We start from the raw sequence: 18,506 nt of genomic DNA, 5'->3' as shown, positions 1-18,506 counted from the left end.
AGAAGAAGAAGAGTGAGAAAGAGAGTGACCCAGTTAGAGAAAATTTAAATAGGGATTCCATTTAGAGGGCCACATTAATTGGAGCAGATGCCTTCTCAATTATTAAGAGGCCTCCAAGGGTGTTAGCACGAGCTAAATTTATCCCACACGGCTTTGACTGGGCTTGTCCAATCTCATACAGCATCTGCAGACAGAGGGAAGGAACGCGCATGGTGTTTTCATACACCAGTGTACACACGTCATAAGCACAGTTCACTCACACACACACGCACACACACACACACACACACACACACACACACACACACACACACACACACACACACACACACAAAAGACCCAACTGGCTTGAGTGAGTCTCTTTATACCCAGTGTTTCCAGTGATAGAGATACACATAAAGAGTACAATTTCTAATGCAGACAAGCACACAACTACAATCAAACTACAATAAATTAGGTATTTGATAAAGAAAAAAACACCTTCTAAAATATTCTCCAAGTGAGTCAATTGCCCAATTCTACAGCTCGCCTCCACCCATTTGAGCCACAAAGGCTTTCAACAGCCACTGAAATGAACCAAGAGGCAGAAACTAGTTGCATAAGAATAAAACACTAAAACTGTGATAGAACCGTGGACAAAAGGAGAAAGAAGGGAGAAAGAGAAAAAAGATGCAGACTCAAAATGAAAGATAGCCCAGCACCATTTCATCAATTTATTAATAACCTCTCTTTCTCTTGTGCCATAAAAAAAGACTGAGGAGAGTCAGAAAATGACAAGCACAAGCCTGACATGTAGATGATGAGGGATTTTGGTGACCAAAGATGAAACAAGGCGTCAGTTCCTAATTAATTCATCATTATGTATTACGTTGCTTGGTGGCCACAAGCTGACGAAAGGAGATGTAAATAGTACGTCATGAGAATTAACCTAACTACAAAGATCATTCCAGGAAAAAATTATTCTTTAACACAGTCTGAACTCACGTAGGTAGTGTTTAAGAATAGTTCTCCAGACTTCTTAAAGGACATTTCAAAGCTTTTCTTTGAGGTCCAGGCTCTCGGTAGCCAGTACATGACTGATTGTGTTCCACTGTCTGCTTCCTTATCCAAGAATACTCGGTACACTCTTACTGTTTTGGCAATGTGTTTAGGAATCACTACCATGTTGACAGGGAAGTTGTTTCCAATCAGACATTTTACAGAATGTATGGTGCCCAAAATCGGACGGTACTTTTCTGCATTCAGATCTCCCCACACCTGGTTTAAATGAACCTCCAAACCATGACAGAGCCTCTACCATGTTTTACAGATGACTGTAGACACTCACTGTTTTACCCATCGACTGACCACCTCATTACATAATAATGGCAACCAAAAATTACAGCTCTGTGATTCCTCTTTAGCTCACTTGGTTGATCATGTGAGCATATCCCATGACTGAAGACTAAATTGAGCAGCCTTGGTTCAAGTCCAGGGCACTTTGTTGCATGTCTCTGCAGTCTCTGTCTCCCTGCTTTCCTATCCTAATCTCCTAAACAGACCTGTCCCGGTTTTCAGTCTAGTTTTGTCTAACTTTGTGTACCCCAGCCTTTTCTCCCTGTTTTTCTCCCTTATGGACAGCTTCTTCACAGCCAACTTCCATTGAGACCATTTCTGATGGGGCTTCAGTACTAGATAGAGAATTGGAGGATTAGATGCATTTATCATATTTCTACTTTTGTAATCACCTTGTGTACGCAACTTTATGTCTTCACACTTTCAGCTAATGTGAAAAATTATGTGTTTTTGTGATAGGCTGCTTCTAACAAATCACCTACAGATGCTATTTAAAATGGGTTCTTTGCTAAGTTGTATGCTATGTGTATACACAACACTGGTTGTGAGTTAGGTGCCTTTTGAATGAATGATTCATAGTTCAGTGTTAAGTGGCTTAAGAAACGTTCTGGACTGGACTACAAATGAGCGAAAAAGCAGTCATTGTTCAAAGGAAAACTTTGAATGACCTTCAGGAAGCCTGGAAAAGTATTATTAAGAAAGTTTGACTCCTTAAAAGAAATATTTAAAGAAATTAGGAATGGTTTGAGGTTTTTCCCCAGTATGTATGTGAAAAACAAATGGATCCCATTTCTGAGTTTCTAGGGGTGACCTTTGAGTCCTGTGTCCATTTTTCCTTGGAAGAAATAGATGTTTCCAGCTGTGTCATATGCTACATACAGCAGCTCAGCCAGGCTAGTTGGTAATCAGCATCAGAGAGAGTCACCGGGGTTATAGCAGACTAGTGTCATTTTATATGAAACTGACTAAAGCAAATGGGGACCACAAAACTCTTTCAAATGGTGAAGTCAACTGATGCTAATGTCTGTAAAACGCTTTATAAAAAAAAAAAAAAGCACACACCCCCCAAAATCAAAGTGGTTTGTCTGAGAGAACAGCAGCTAATCAAAAGCCAAAAATATCTGTCAACGACTAAATTGTGTTCTTTGCTAATAGCACACCATGGGGAGTTCAGTCAAGGTTGTTAGAAGCCCTTTCTTATTAATAACAAGAGTGGAATTAGAAATATTTTCCAAGTCGAGATGAAACATCTGTGCCTCATGCTGTTCTTATTCAGAAAATGAGGTGAGCTGCCATACACTGAGACCCAGAGCATGATGTGCAATTTAATGTTAATTTTCCGCCTATTCACTCCACACTGCTCATTACATAGACAACTGGTACTCCACCTAGATTTATAGAAGCTAATTAATCTGTGCCAAGGAGGTGAACACAAAGACAGGGCATATGTGCTCACACATGAACACACAAACACCTGGAAAGTTTACATTAGATGAGAAATCCAGATAGTTGCGTTAGTAATGAGGCCAATTTGAGTCAATGTTTGAATGTGGGAATCAAAGTTTTCTAGGTTCTCTCTGGCAGCTGTTAAAGGTAGAAACAGAAGGAAATGAATAGTTTCTTTTTTACATTGACATGACTGCCTTTAATCTTTAGTCTTATTCTACTTCTACCCGGAAAGACATTTTTTAGTATGTCAAACTTTATCTCTCCCTTTTTTCCTGGCCTGCTACTGTCTTCCCGTCTCTTCCAGTCTATCCCTTCCTCTGATATCGAAAGGGCATCCAGCAGAATAGGGAATAAGGACAAAGTCAACAAATATCTGGGCCATTCAGTCCTACTATAACACCAACTGTCAATTTTCTCTCAAGTTCTCATCTCGACCTTGACCCATTCTCCTGTGTCCTGCTCAACTGCCCTTCATCGCTCCCCTCCTCTTCAATTTGCCTCTCCTACTTCCCATTTTGGAATGATTGATGGCCATGATGCTTTGCTCTTGAGCAGTTTATTAACTTCATAGAGACAGGCTAGATAGACAGCAGACCTCACACTGTCTCACTTTTTTTCTTATCTGTTCTAACACTTACTACTCTTGCGCTGTCACTCTACTGGTCACCCTGACCTCTGTCTTCTGCTTCCTTTTCCTCCTATCTATCCAAACTTGACAAAAAAAAAAACAGCTGTGGATGATGTTGTTTAGCATATTGATATATATCCTAACACATATATGTGCTCGGTATATGCTCGCCTTTCCCATTTGAGTGAGTACCGTGGTCATAAACATGCTTTATGTTGTCATTACTTAGTGGGAAGTAGCAGACGCACTTCATGTGAAGAATCAGTTGAGTTCAGGGGATGTGAGTTACAGCGAGGTAGAGGTAGATGCCTGGACATCTCGTACATACATGATGTGCACATCCTGGCTGAACAAGCCGCTATACATACGGCCAAGTTCACACACCATTGGCCACGTAATGGCATGTTAGGCAGGCCCAGGGGCATGCTGACAGGCTGTACTGTGGGTAGATGGTATTACTTTATCTCCCCATTGTTCTTGACCTTGAAACTATAAACATACAGTATCGAATATAAGAGAGGAGGTTTTTTTTGTTTGTTTTTTCAAGATTTTAACTTAATGAACAAGTGCCACTTTTTCTAAGCTATGGCCAGCACAATGTTTTCACCATCTACATATCATAGTTGAAGGGAAAAAATATGCATAACCCAGAAAAAATAATCTGTTTTTTTCTGTGCCTTAAGAGTTGGGTTTGATTTGTTTTACATTAAATCTATTTTATAATTTGCATGTTTTTACTTTGAAAATTGCTGCTTTATAGTATTTGTAGATGGCTTTTACTTCCTATCCAGGTCTCCCTTATCAACAAATTAACCAAATCTCGGCAGTCTACCACTTCAAAAGAGAGTACTAGAGAGGAGCATGGGAAGGAGACAACAACAAAGGAGCAAGACAGCAGAGACACTGACAGAAAATATACGGAAATTAAGGCTACATGTCAGTGTTTTAGGGATTAAAATATTGCAATGAAAGCTGGATGCAGAGAGCCATGGGAATCATCCGAGTTGTCTCCTTTCTGTACCAGAGGTCAGCGCCGTCCGCTGTGGAGTGGACAGCAAGTTACTGTTATAACAAAGGATCGGACCTGCCCCGTAAATCGAGGATCTTTAGCACGGTTGTTTTCAGAGGCTGTGGTGTCTAGCACATAGCCAGTTTCTTCTCATAAATTCAGACTATTTCTATTTAACTTTTATTTATTTGTTTAACCTGGGCTCCTTTTACTGACTTATTTTTTAGTGTAATTAAAATCTTAATTGATTTTTGGGTTTCTATTGTAAATACTTTTTTCAATAGTTACTTTGGTGTTAGCAAGGCTTCCTTGGTTTGCCACCCCTCCTTTAGTTGCTCTCCACCTGAATAAACAAATGAATGTAATTTTTTATAACATCCAAAATACCACACCTGTCATTACATCACATATGATCATCCCAATAGAACCTACTTTTCAGCCCAGCATGACAGCAACAAGAGGTGGAATGCTACCAGTTGTTAATAGTCTTCGTGGCACGTAAGGGGGTTTTCGAGAGAAATGGTAATAGGAATCATGGGCTATGGCCAACCTGACATAGGCCATATTGCAGCTCAGGTTAGAGGGAGTGAATAAAAGAATGAGGTATCAGAAAATGTTTAAAGGAAAAGTCATTAACAGATTTATGGTTGGATTAAAAGAACATTGAGAGAGAAGAATAAAATCGAAGTGAATAGCATTAATTAAAGAAGACATTTAAAAGAACTGTTTAATTTTCAAGCAACTGACAATACAGGATGACATAAAGGAAATAAAGAGGCACATTAAACTGATAAGTTTAAGCCTGTCTAACATAAATCTCTAAATCTTAATGTAGCTCTGACAAGTGTCCGTTCCACTTACTGACTGCATGGATATCTTTAGGTTCCTGTAGCACGCATACAGGAAGGAGTGACTAGAAAAAAAGAAACATTTTTCTGTCTGCCAATTTTTGCCTGTTTGCAGCCGTTCTGCTGGCTTGCGCAGTCCTTGCAATCCGCTGTGAGTTTCACCAACAAGCTGTTCATCACCCACAGGACTCCTGCTGTAGGATTTCTTTTTTTCCCCCTTTTGCATATTAAAAAACTGCCACACATAGGAAAAATAAAAAGAGAATAAAAAGTGTCCTTACATAACAGAGAGCAGCATTAATATCCAGATCAGTGAAGTTACTTAAATCTTTCACCTGGCACATCATGTTCACTCAAATGACAACAGAATCTATTTTTTGCAGTATTTATTAGTATGCCACATATGTTGCATCGACTGTTTCTGTTTTTGTGCAGCTGCGCTAAGCCTTTTTTGTGTACGCGAATGAGACTCGCCCACAATTTTTCCCTATAGATCGCCTGGTGCATCACTTTGAGTTCTGCGGATAAAAGCTTTTGTCAAACAGCATATATAATCATATAACTAATCCATTGGAGACATGGCAGGATTGCAAGCTTCCTTTTTTTGTCCAGTACACAGAGAGAGGTAAAAGGTTCTATTGAAGAGAAAGCTCAGTTCACTCTGCTTGGTCTGCAGAAAAGGTGAGAAAATAAGAGCAGGACAGGCCAAAGAAAAAAAAGAAGAATGATTATGTGAGGTTGATGCGTGTGATTTAGACCTGTACCTCTTTTACGACTTTGAGTCAGTTGCATGACCCCCTGCTGGAGATCCCTTACACCCCCCGCTTCCTTCTTCCTTGCCTCTTCGATTTCTTCAGACTTGTTGACTCCATATATCAGCACTTCATCACTCTGCTTTCACTTTGTAGGGAATCGCTCAAGCCGACCATGCACCTCCCCGAGTCCTCTCCCGACTTTCCCTTTGTTTATTTCTTGCTTACAAATCTTTTTCACTTTCAGTTTCGCCTTCTGAATCCTTTACAGCTCCTGTCTATGTTAATCATCCTTCAATCTAATGGGTCCCATGTTTTCTTTGTTCTCATCTCCTCTATGTACTACAGAAAAACATTTGCTTGTTTGCTGTTTGTTGTTTTTTGCATTTTGTTTTCCTTCTGATGCCTGACTCTCTTCACTTTACACCTACTTTGTCCTTCTACTTGTCTGAAGCCCTTTTTTTCAAATAAACCCGGAACCTCTTCTCTCTCTCTCTCCACACTAGAGCTACTATTCCAAAATTAGCATGCAAGCTTGAAGTTTAAATAAAACTGGACTTGTTTCTGCATGCAGACCACCAATCACTGCAAAAACAAATAGCAAGAACAATTTGTCATGGTTTCCAACAGCATTAACAATAATTGCTGGTTTTATTTCCTGCCCCTTGTTACTGTTTTAAAAAAACAAAGAGTATTTTAAGGATTTAAAAGAGGGCATTTTTTTTGTTGTTTTTTTGTTGTTTTTGTTTTGTTTTTCTTTTCTGCTAAGAAGCCGAGGATATACTGCATAACAAATAGCTGATTTTCTTGTTTGAGTGCAACTAGCCAAACAGGGAACAGCCACTGAGACAGAGAGTTACAGAGACAGGCAGTGAAAGTGGACAGTGTGTCCTCTGTTTCTTAACATAAAACTCATTGCTGCAGCACAAATGTGATCCCCTTAAACAGATTTTCAGTTATAGTGTCCTTATTTTCCCCTGAGTTACCGATTCTGTCACTAGTTAGCTAACAAAAACTAATGTAAGTCTATTAACTGCAACCAACCACGTTTCTTTTCTTTTTTTTGCCTGTCCCGTTTGGCTCTTTTGCCGTCAGAATTATTGTCTAAAGGCGAGGAAAGATGCCCAACGGATTTACTTTACCAAATTGACCATCCCAGCCTTGCCGTAATTGGTCTATTTGATTCACCTTTTATTGTTTATTTTATTTATTTTTTATTTTCACTTGCTAGATACGGGACAGACTTGAATGAGGAAAAGAAAAGGGAGAAAGGAAGAGGGGGAAAAAACAGCGGAGAAGAGGGACGGGGATAAAGGGCAAAAAAAACAAAAACCAACTAAATAAGCAGACAAAAAAATACATATATCAATCACCTGGATCACCTGTTGAGAAAGAAAAAAGAAAACAAGCAGAAGAAAACAAGAGCAATACAATAAACAACATCACGATGATATATGGGAATATAACAGTAAATACTAAATATTAAACATTATTGTGCAGCACGTAATATCGACAGCACACAGTGTGCTTTGAGGTAGGAGCCAAAAAGGGTGTAGTTTGTGTGTGTGAGCACCCGTGTGTACACCTGTGAGCATGAACGCGCTTGTTTTTAAAAGGTTCCTTCATGTAATGATCTGCTAGAGGGTGTGGGGAGCCACAGCCCCGTCCACCAGGGCATGAAGCAGGTATGGAGGAGATCAAGACTCCAGAAATCCAGAGGCCCTAAGAGGGCATTTGAACTCCTAGGGTCAAAGTTGTCTGCTCGAGCAACCACCCGCAATAGTATCTGTCAGTGTTTTGATCCGACTTTGTTTTTTTAAATTGGTGAAACAGCCTTTGGTTAGTATTCTCTTTAAGTAATTCAGGATTCATTCACAAATCTTTCCCTCTTATCTCAATGTAAGCTGTGCAAATACTGTCACATCAATTATGATATGCTTCAGCTGCTAAAATAAAAATGCTGATTTCTAGTTGCACTGAATGCTGTTGAATACAGTTCTCTTAGCTCGTAAGCAACAGTAAACTGGTAAAAATGACAAATAAACCAAAAAACAACAAATGCGTGCTTTTTTATTTCAATATACAAATAGAAATCTCATCAAAAAGTATAATAGATTTTCAAACACACAGACAAGTACAGTCACCAACAACTCTATTTACCTTTTTTTGGATTAGGAAGTAACCCCAGAAGAAAACTTAAGACATATTTATGTTTCTTTGCATGACTAGTCATATGTTATAACAGCATCTGTTAGAGGAATGTAGGGGGAAAGCTCTCCTCTTTTCTCCACATACTGCACCTGTGTAGCTGAGTACACCGTGCATCGTATCTTCCCATTAACTTTTTTCTTGTTTTCTTGCCTCTCAGTTTGTTCTTTTCTTATTGCTTTAATAAATATATAATTAAAAATAAAATGGTTGGGGCCTAGTGGTTTGAACTTCAGTAGTGTTAAACCTCCCCTTAGTTAGCTGCAGCTGCTTCATCAGAGGTGATTACAGAACAAATACGTGTGGAACAGAATGCTGAACTGAATTTGGCTTCTTTGTGGAATGATCATGCATTCTTCAACTATGTTATTCATACCTGACCTATTTCTGGCAAAATCATGCAAAGTATGATTGCCTGGTTGAGCTGGATTTTCTTATCCCCCTTTTCACAGAGCTTCTTCACAGCATTTCAGGGTGCAGGCAGAAGCATTTAACATTTTCTGATTCTTCTTCTGATTAAAAAATGGTTATGTATGATGCAGATTTAACTCCAGAAAGATCCGCCCTACAGTGTTCCTTCGTGCACTGATGAATGATTTCATCAAAACACACACACACACACTCAGTACCTATAATGGATCATGGGAGCCTCACATGGAGTCTCATTTGACCAGTTTGTATAAAGAAAGTCAAAAGTTGACATGGCACCATGAAGTGCTTTTCAGATGCTAACACCCCCATTTAGTACTGATCTTCTGCAGCAGCTACCTTTTTAGGCGCTGGTTACATTTGCACACATTCAAGCGTAGGATCAACCCACAGCAGTCTTCTGTGGGCAGCTGAGCTATTCCACTAGAACTGCTGAGGGTTAAGTGCCTTACTCTAGGGCACCACTGCGGCAGAGGAGAGAGCATATTTCATTCAATTTCCCCTCCTAAGACTTTCCCCCTTAGAAGTTTAAGGCTTTGATTTAGAAACCTTTATGCTGCAAGTGTTCTTGATGTAAAATTGATTTCACAACAGCTCTGGATAAAAAGACAGAGAGTTCAATAATCAATGCAGCATCAAAAATTGTAAGTAATGGCAGTAATGGAGAATTTCAGAACCCCTTTTCAAATGTGATGCTAGTCAAGGGATTTGAGAGAGTAAACAGCACTGTTATTCACTAATAATGGAGTTTATGTTTATGTTGGTCCAACATTAATTCCTTTAACAATGTCATTATACAGCAGATCTATTTGACATCAACCCTTATTGTGCCAGTCCTTGTGTCAGCATGATGCATGTCTGTGTCCTGTCACAAGGGAGTGGTGGTGAGTCCACACCCCTCAACACATGAGGGGTGTGGACTGTGATTTATGTGCTTAATAATGAAAGTAAACCACAAGTATAATAAGAAGCATTACAGGTGAACACTTTTCCTTCTTTCTGTGGGGATTTCTGTGAGGAACCACAGAATCACTGAACCAAGTGCTTCTGCAGCTTTAGGAGATACTGCCGAGCTCCAGTTCTCTGCAGCAAAGGCCCTGATGAGTAATGAGGTTTGAAATTGTGATGAAACAAAACCAAGTCTGGTGCCGCTTCTTGTAAAAAATTTAAATGTCTTCATCCTGCTAGCAGTTTTTTAAAAGGGTGCACTGCAGTTTCAAAGTTAAACCGTTATAATGCGGCAATATTAAAGACATTTTTTTCCCATAAAGTAAAGAAGACTAAAGAGGTACTCTCTCGTTATGACTCCCTCACTTAACCACTTACTTTCTGTGCCTGTTGTTTTGGGCATCTATATGAGCAAGTGACCAAATTATTTATTTATATTTCATATATTTGACAGTTTTTGAGGCAGAGGGCTTGAATGATTTTTAAAGACCTATAGTAATAAACCAGTGTGTTGAATATCTTTTTGGCCAAGATATCAGGATATGTTAAGAAAAAATAAGGTTAGATTACTCAATGAGAACTGGGGAGTTATGATGAAGTTGTTAGAGTCCATTCAACCACTGAGGTCAAACGCAGCGGTATGAGACCAGTCCATAATTATGAAAAACACAAAAAAAGAGAGAACTAAAGTGACAGAATAACTCTGAATACTTAATTCAACTGTAATTTCATTAATTATTTCCACTTCAGCCTATTCGCCTAATGTGTAAGTTTGTAAGTTTAAGGACATTTCAGGAAAAGTTAGAGGGGCACAAGTGCACCTGGCACACACCGCAATCCCACAGCTATCAACACTATCTCCCTGTCCTTCAGACAATCTAAGGCAGCTTTATGAAACTTTTAAAAGCCATAATTTCTTTGAAGTGGAAACTTGTTCTGTCAATGGCTTTGTATAATCCCACAGTTCACTTGCTTGCTGTACTGTGAAAAGAACGTTTTTTTCCTGGAGATAGGGAGTGCCTCCATCCATACAAAGAGCTTAACCACAACATCTCAGTACTCCCTTTCTCTCCTTCTCCCTCCACCACCGCGAGCACACAAACAAATGCACTAAAGCGCACGTTCAATAAAATATATCATTTTCCCCCAGGTTTTTACCTTCACAGCCATGTCTTCTGCTTTGTCCACTCTGACCATTTTTTGTTTCTCCCACGTGGTATTACTTGGTCAACCTGATCTTATAAAACATTCAGAGACTGTTTACATGCACCAAATCACCCTGCATGCATTATGCAGGGAAGCAAGTGGTGTAGTTCTCAAGTCTCCTTCCTTTCCGCTCTTTGCACTGTACCTATCCTCCCTTTATTTCCTAGAACACACAGTTTTTCCTGCATACATGGTTTTTTGCCAAATAAATAGGAGAATTATGATCAAATTATATTAGACAATTTAGGTTATCAAATGTTCAGAAATAACAGACAGCAAAGACTCATTGCCTATTTTACATGGACCAGTCTTGATTGTTTTTGCATCTACCCCACAAAGGCCCATCCAGAGCCAGGGAACAACCCTAACAGCATCTCATCCTTTTGGCCTTTTCCCACTTTTAGAATTTGAATTTCAAAAAGTCTTGAAAACTTGTGCTCTACCATTTCCTATTACCCACCCCTACTTTCTGTCTTCACATATTTGCGTCTTCCTTTAATGCAATTACGCTTTCAGTGGCCCAACACACATTGTTCTACTCTCGTCACTTTATTCAGGTAGAGGTGAAAAGTTGAACTCTTAATACTGCTGCATCAGGAAGAGCTACCAGCACGAGCTAAAACACTCCCTGAGCTTGATCTGCAAATCAGTTTTTCTCTTTTTCCTCACTTTGTTGATCTCCTTCTCGAAGCCTAAATCTTTTCCTTATCTCTGTTCTGTTTATCGCGCTTACTTTTTCTGTGTGTCTATGTCAGCAAGTCCTTTACCCATATATTGCTGTCTGATATTTCGGCTTCATGACTTGATTTGATCTTCATTTGTTCATCCTTATCTCTACTTTGGCTCAAACTATTACCCTGTGTAAACAGCACAATGTGAGCTATGTCAATGACAATAGACCCCCACAGCCTTCAGGCTACAGTTTATCTTAATGGAGTTCCTCTATATGTGGAGCTTAAAATATTTGCTTTTCCAATTCTCTGCGATTGATTTTTGTAATGTTTAGGTCAGTGAGTAACGTTAGTAGACGAATTTTGAAAATAATTGTGTTTTATTGATGATTATTAATAGTTGAATAACTGAAAGGAGAAAAAAAAGGGGGGGGGGGGAGAAATCCTTGGCCAAAATTAATGTATGAGGCTTCAGCTGAAAAGTACCATGTGGCTAAAACACAACCTAACACTGACCTTAAATGACACCAACCAGACAGACAGAAGGTAAGGGTGGATGTTAACCTGAACTCTAGAGAATAGAGCAATTATTCATGTTGATTGTTGGCTACAAATTATAACACAAAACAAAAATTCTTCCGCCATAATTATAATTCAATGTCCAAACTTTTAATGGAAAGATAGTTGAACTGATCAGAGAACCTCTTTGTAGCGAGACAAACCTGAATCACATGGGCACATGAAGTTTGGTACAACCTGCTCTGGAATGCAATTAAAATGGTGAATATAATAAATAAAATTCAACAGTAGCCAAATAACAATGTTGCCAACTAAGGTTACGTAACATTTGTTCTTAAGCTACGTAAGCAAAGTGCAACACTCTGAAGAGTGTTACAGAAACATGATGCTGAAATGTGTTACAATCCATAACAGATTGCTTAAAAATAGGTGGGTCCAACTTTTTGTTTAAGTTTTTTTATTCTCTGTGTCAGTCTGGTGTACAACCAACTGAAATGCTTAATTTATTTATGCATTGTTCCCTACTCATGCAGTGTACTTTGATCTCTGATTCCGAAGTGGCTAGCTATCAGGTACGTGACAGCTGTCGCCCCTTTCCCAAAATCCCTGAGTGATGGCTCTTGATGCACTGGAACCAGCTTCACTCCACTCCCTGTGAAGCTCCCCCAAGTTCTTAAATGGACTTTACTTGACAGTCCTCTCAAGACTGTGGTGATTACTGTTGCTTATGCACCCTTTTCCATTAAATTGAAAACCATTAAATGCCTCAATACAGCACCCAGCAAATACCCAGCTCCTACCCTAGACAACTGTTGAATCAGCAGTCTACTGACTAAACTAAGTGAGAGATTCACAATATTACACAGTATTTATACAATTTACTTGAATCCATAGTGTCTGGTATCAATTCAAGGTCTTCAAATCCCATTTCTAGCAGAACTATTAAAACATACCAGGGAGTCTGGGGACATTTAGTCCAAGAAGACTACGTCCTACACCTCACTTGCTGATGGGACTGTACATTGTTGTAGCCACAAGGCAGTTGGTGTCTCTGATGGGGGTAGATGAGTGTACCAGATGAGATACACTGAAGGAAAGTGAAGGAAGCGGTTAAGCTGAAGGAAAAGTTCTCTTGAGCTTTGAGATAGCTGACAGGTTCTGGCAGGCAAAGCACAATGCATCTCTGGCAGTAGTTAAAGCAAAAACTCCAGTGTGGGAAGAGTTTGGTGAGGCCATGGAACAAGACTTTTGATTAGCCTCAAAGCCAGTCTGGCAAACCATCAGGCGACTCGGGAGGGGACAGTAGCTTCCATCTTACACTGTCTGTAGTTGGGATCAGGTTATTTTCACTTTAACAAAAAATACAATAAGGTGGTGGAAGTAATATTTCAAGTATCTCCTCAAACCTGTTGACAAAGTTTCTGTTGTGGAAACAGATTTTGGGAACAAAGGGCATGACTTGGTTACTACTGGGGGCAAGTTCATTGAGGTAGTTAAATAAATGTTCCTAGGGGACCTACCACCTTTTGGGCAGTTGAGATTTACCTGTAGTTCTTTCAAGTTCTGGTTGTTGTGGGGCTATCTGGGTTGACACAGCATCACTCAGACTAAGATGTGATTTATAAAAACAGAACACACAAATTTCTGATTTGAAGCTACACTTTTTCCTCTCTTTTGTTTTATAACTAATAATAGTTTTAGCAAAAATAATACAGAATGGATGGCAGCTGTGGTAATTGTGCTCCTCACTGCCAAAGCATTAATTTGTTCCTTGGTATCAATGAGAAAACCTTCACATGAAAAATCTAACTGCAGCAATCATTGCACTGACCTCAACTGACTCAGAAAGAAGGAAGAGAGAGCAAGAGTTGACTCATTAGATATTTTCTATCTATCTGATGCTGGATTATGGCAGTCTCTCACGTTACACACAAGTGAGATCAGTAATTTCCATGCACAGACTTACAAATCTGCATAGACAAACTCTTTCCATACACATTCACACTTTGTCCTTGGTGTAAAAAAACATTACATAAATCTCTCAGTGGGGAGGCTAACACAAATGCACTCGTGCACAAACGGATGTGCATGTAGGCGCAGCCCTAGATATCAGATTGGGTCATGGGAGCCCCAGATAAATGCAAACTACTAATCAGGCCAACCAAAATAGAGCTCATCATCTTTAGGTTGAAATTAGGCTGAGACGAAGGTTATCTTTGGCTGTCCACTGGGCAATCACAGGGAAAAAAACCCATTCACACTAGAGAAGCATCGATGGTGTCAGTTCAATGTGTCTGTACTGTGGCAAGTAATTACATGATCTCTATCAAACTGCCAGTTTTGCTGTGGCCTTCAGGTGGTTAACACGCACAAAAAGACAAAAAAAAGTCACTCACTTCTAATAAAGTGTTATGCAAGAAAAATGTAAATAATGTTTAAGAAAAACAAATTATTCTTTAAATAAATGAAATAATAATCTGACTGTGAAATCTTGCAACTTGAAAGCAGGTACAAGCACCTTACTACGATGATGTTAAATGCGAACATCCTTGGAGGCGCTGATCATTTTGAAAACATTCACAAAAAAGTTTTTCCAAGTCTGAAGTAAGTGATAATGTATTTGCAAGTCTTATGTGTTGAGCACTCTTCTTCAGACTGCTCTAAACACTGTCAGAGTTTTCCTTCCTTTCTCTCCGGAGCTGTATATAATAGCAATGGAAAGAATATCCATAATTTGATCATCTCAGGCATACAGCTCTGAGAGCACAGGAGCCCCCAACTCCAGCTGCTTAGATCGCTTTTTTGAGAGGGGTAGTCAATCAGAATGGTCTAGAAACGAGCAGAAGCTGGTACACAACAGCAGCAAAGTGCAGTCGTGAATGTCTATATGACCGTGAACAGCAGATTAGTACATCGCTTTAGATGTGGTAGTGCTGCAACATAAAATATGCCCAATTTTTCATAAATCAGTCCTGTTGCAATTTATAACAGGACTGTAGATCATCTGTGTTCTATAAGGGAAAATGAAAAACGTAAATGGATATTAGGAGTAGAGACGGACCTATCCGATATTACATATCGGTATCGGTATACTGACCTAAATTACTGGATCGGATATCGGAGAGAAATAAAAAATGTAATCCGATCCGTTAAATATCAAAAAAGCACCTCACAAAACTTGCAACACGCCTTAACTCGCCTCATAACCTTAGCACGTCGAAGCAGTATGCGTCACGTGATAGGGCGGCTGTGGCGTGCAAGACCTGTCGGTGGTCTGGTTGAGCATTTGGAGCTTTGCTGACAACCCAGCATTTCATCTCCGACAAAGTTATCCCCGAGAGAAGTAAAGCAAGTGTGTAAGTCCATGCGACTGCCTCTTCTCTCTCCCTCCCTCTCCTGCTGCTACTTCAATCATGAAACTGATCAATGATCAGCTGATCGGCTTTTCTGTCGTGAGTCCGTCTCTCTTGTTTGTTTATTGCCCACTTCGCACCAGAAGGAGGAAACCAGCAGCTGAACAACAGAAGCACGTTTAAGCTTGATAAGCTGTTGTTAGAATTTATTTAATATTACTTTCTACACCAGGATCCTTTTCTACGTAGCTGATGGCTGGTAACTGAGCAGGGGCGGATCTAGCAAAGTTTAGCCAAGGGGGCCGATAGGGCATGAACAGGGAAAAGGGGGGCACAAAGACATACTTTTCTTTCTTATTCTCATTTAAAATGTGTAGCTTTTAATAAATAATTATCCAAATCTTACACCCAAAGTTTTAATCTGATGAAAAATGTATAGAAGTCCATTACTGTATATAGTTAACTATTAAGTCTAATATACCCTAGTAAGCTATACTACTTTTTTATTCTTTTCTATTTTCTATTTCTATTACCATCAGCTATACCACCATCTGTGCAGTCTGCAATTCTGTGGAAGAAAGATGCTGAATCTATTTAATTATTCTTGAAAAATAATTGAGTTCCCACACTGCATCAAATTAAAGTTGATTACGTCGATGAAGCATCATGAGGTGGAGGGTGGGTGGTTCCCTATTTTTTTTTTTTTTTTTTTTGCTGGGAGTTTTAGAACCCTATTAGTTAGGTTGCTTACTCTTTAAAATACCAGAATAGGGAGGATGGAGTAGGTTGAAGTTTATTAGATTGATCAGTATTGCTGAACTATGAAATATTTTGGGTGCAGTATATTTTTTGCATACAGGTATAACAGAATAGCTTTAGTGTTTCTTTGTTTTCTGTAACTTGAGTATGAACTTATACAAGATATTAAAAAACATTTTTATTGATTAAAACACACTATATCGGATTCATATCGGTATCGGCAGATATCCAAATTTATGATATTGGTATCGGACCATCTCTAATTAGGAGGTTGGTGGTAAGGAATGGAGATAAAGCTGGAAGGAGCAAGAGCACAGGGAGAAAAGAAAAGCACAGAAAGAAAGGAGGAATAAGATGTACAAAAATGATAGGGAGTTCAGGGGTGAGGAGTCAAAACAGAACCGCCAACACTCTCAAGAACACCTGTGGGACTTGCTACACAACCTTCTGCGTCAAATAACATGTGTTCAAGGCTCTTAAGCTCTTTGCTGCTTTCACACTCTGACTTTCTCTCCTGTTCAATCTTTTTCCCCTGTCTCACCCATCCCCCTCCGCTCTCAAGACATTTTTTTCCCTCTCTCACACCAAACGGTGGTTCATCCATTAGGATTATTGATCAAAATAATCGGAGAGAACAAGCGAGAAGAAGAACGCAGAAAGAATCGGAGCTTGCAACCTAAGCCTTCTAATCTCCAAGAGAGATGTACAGACCACTGCTTTCACAAGTGCCAGTCAGAGTTGAAATATGATATAAAGAGCATTTTCTAGTGTGATGTGCTGCAAAGATTATTGAGGGGTTTTTTCCCCTGATTTTTTATTTACTCTGTTTTGAGTTAACATAATTCAAAGGCTAATCTGTTTTGGTAAATTCAATAAAGTGATTAGTTTTCATTAGTTTTTAGATTAGTTTTCGACCTTGCTACAAGATTTGATGCAATATTACTAAAGTGCAGTGTGGCTTATACACACCTATGTAATTCAATTTTATGGAACATCCAGGAAATACTGAAGTCAACACCCTCTGAGGTAAAGAAAAAGTCCCCAGCATTCTCTTTATGCTCCATGTGTTTATGTACAAAGATGGTGCACCAACAGGGGGTATGGCAGACAATATATATCCCCGTTTGACTGAGTGATAAACCTTTCAACAGGCTGTCGTGAATAATCCATCCCATTAATGTTCCCTCCCTGAGCCGAACAATGAGCCCCCTCAAGTATGACCAATAGAACTTCATTACTTGCCATTGTGAGAGAGCCTTGCTTCCTATAATATTACAGCAGCGTGACCTTGACATCTTGTTAGAGCTTACATTAAACTTTATGAGCACCGCCTTTGGTGTTTAAGAATGTCTAAGATATGTATGGAGTCTGCTCATATGGATGTGGATGAGAAGGGGGGAGCATGAGGGAGCAGTCATGATATCACAGATATGTTATTTGGCTTAAGCTTAAAAGGGGTCTTGCCATGCAAAAAAGAAAAATGGAAATCCCATTTGTTTTAATAGCTTACAAACCACAGAGAAGCTGTGAATTAAATACTGCCATAATACCCTGCCTGGCTCGACCAAGATGATTGCTTTCATTAAGAGCCACTGGCCAGTATTCTTACTGCTATTAGCCATATTGTACATTGCAGCTGAATGTAAATCTGTTAAGTTGCTCAGATAAACAAAGATTACAGATAGAAGATTTGATGACTGCATGACGCTTTCTGGTACTTTTAATCCTTGTCTTCGGTCTCTATAAATGAGCTTGACTTTTGCGTTACAGATTAATACTACAGTACATCTACTGTAAACACTTTTAATATGGAGTCATAATTATGCCTCAGTTATTGTCATGTTTAACTGCTGCTCATTTCAAAACCATCGGTCTTATGCCATATTGCATGGCATAAAATGAACACGGGCCTGTGTTATTCACTTTGCCTGCAGAGTCCCACTTGTTCACGGCAATTACAATGAAACGTTGGCTTGTGATTAGGGATTTACAACGGGCAAATTAAAATGCCAGCATTACAAACCAGGAAGAAGACTTTGCTATCGTTAAGGTGGTAGGCAGAGGTGTAATAAATTTATAGCACAATGGACATGGGTTTATGAATATTAGATTTACGTTTATACCCACAAAGAGTGGGAAACCTCATAGCACTTTTGCAACGTCTGTGGATTAAAACTGAAAAACCATCTTTGGAAATGAAGGCGATCAGAGCTGCAGGTGGTCTTTAATTAAAGTTTGTGAACAGATGCAAAATGATACCTGAACTAAAACAAGAAGATTGTTTCAAGCCACAATCACAAGGAAACAAAGGTTATTCAATATACAATACATCAAAAATAAATCAGTTCATACATTTATGAATCCAAAGATAACACTGGCAGAGCTTCTGTGT

General features: G+C 39.2%; 1 protein-coding gene across 3 annotated transcripts in view; it reads right to left on the bottom strand.

The window, feature by feature from the left end:
- Nucleotides 1–18,506, bottom strand: part of grid2 (glutamate receptor, ionotropic, delta 2) — a 560,888-nt gene that overhangs the window by 491,084 nt on the left and 51,298 nt on the right. The gene's annotated exons all lie outside the window — the stretch shown is intronic.

This window comes from Copadichromis virginalis, linkage group LG12, assembly GCF_057382275.1.
Source record: "Copadichromis virginalis isolate Kocher_CV1m ecotype Utaka linkage group LG12, C_Virginalis_male_GT1.1, whole genome shotgun sequence".
In the NCBI taxonomy this organism is placed as follows: domain Eukaryota; kingdom Metazoa; phylum Chordata; class Actinopteri; order Cichliformes; family Cichlidae; genus Copadichromis; species Copadichromis virginalis.
Note: the sequence above shows the minus strand (reverse complement) of the source record. Positions and strands in the feature narration are given on the sequence as shown.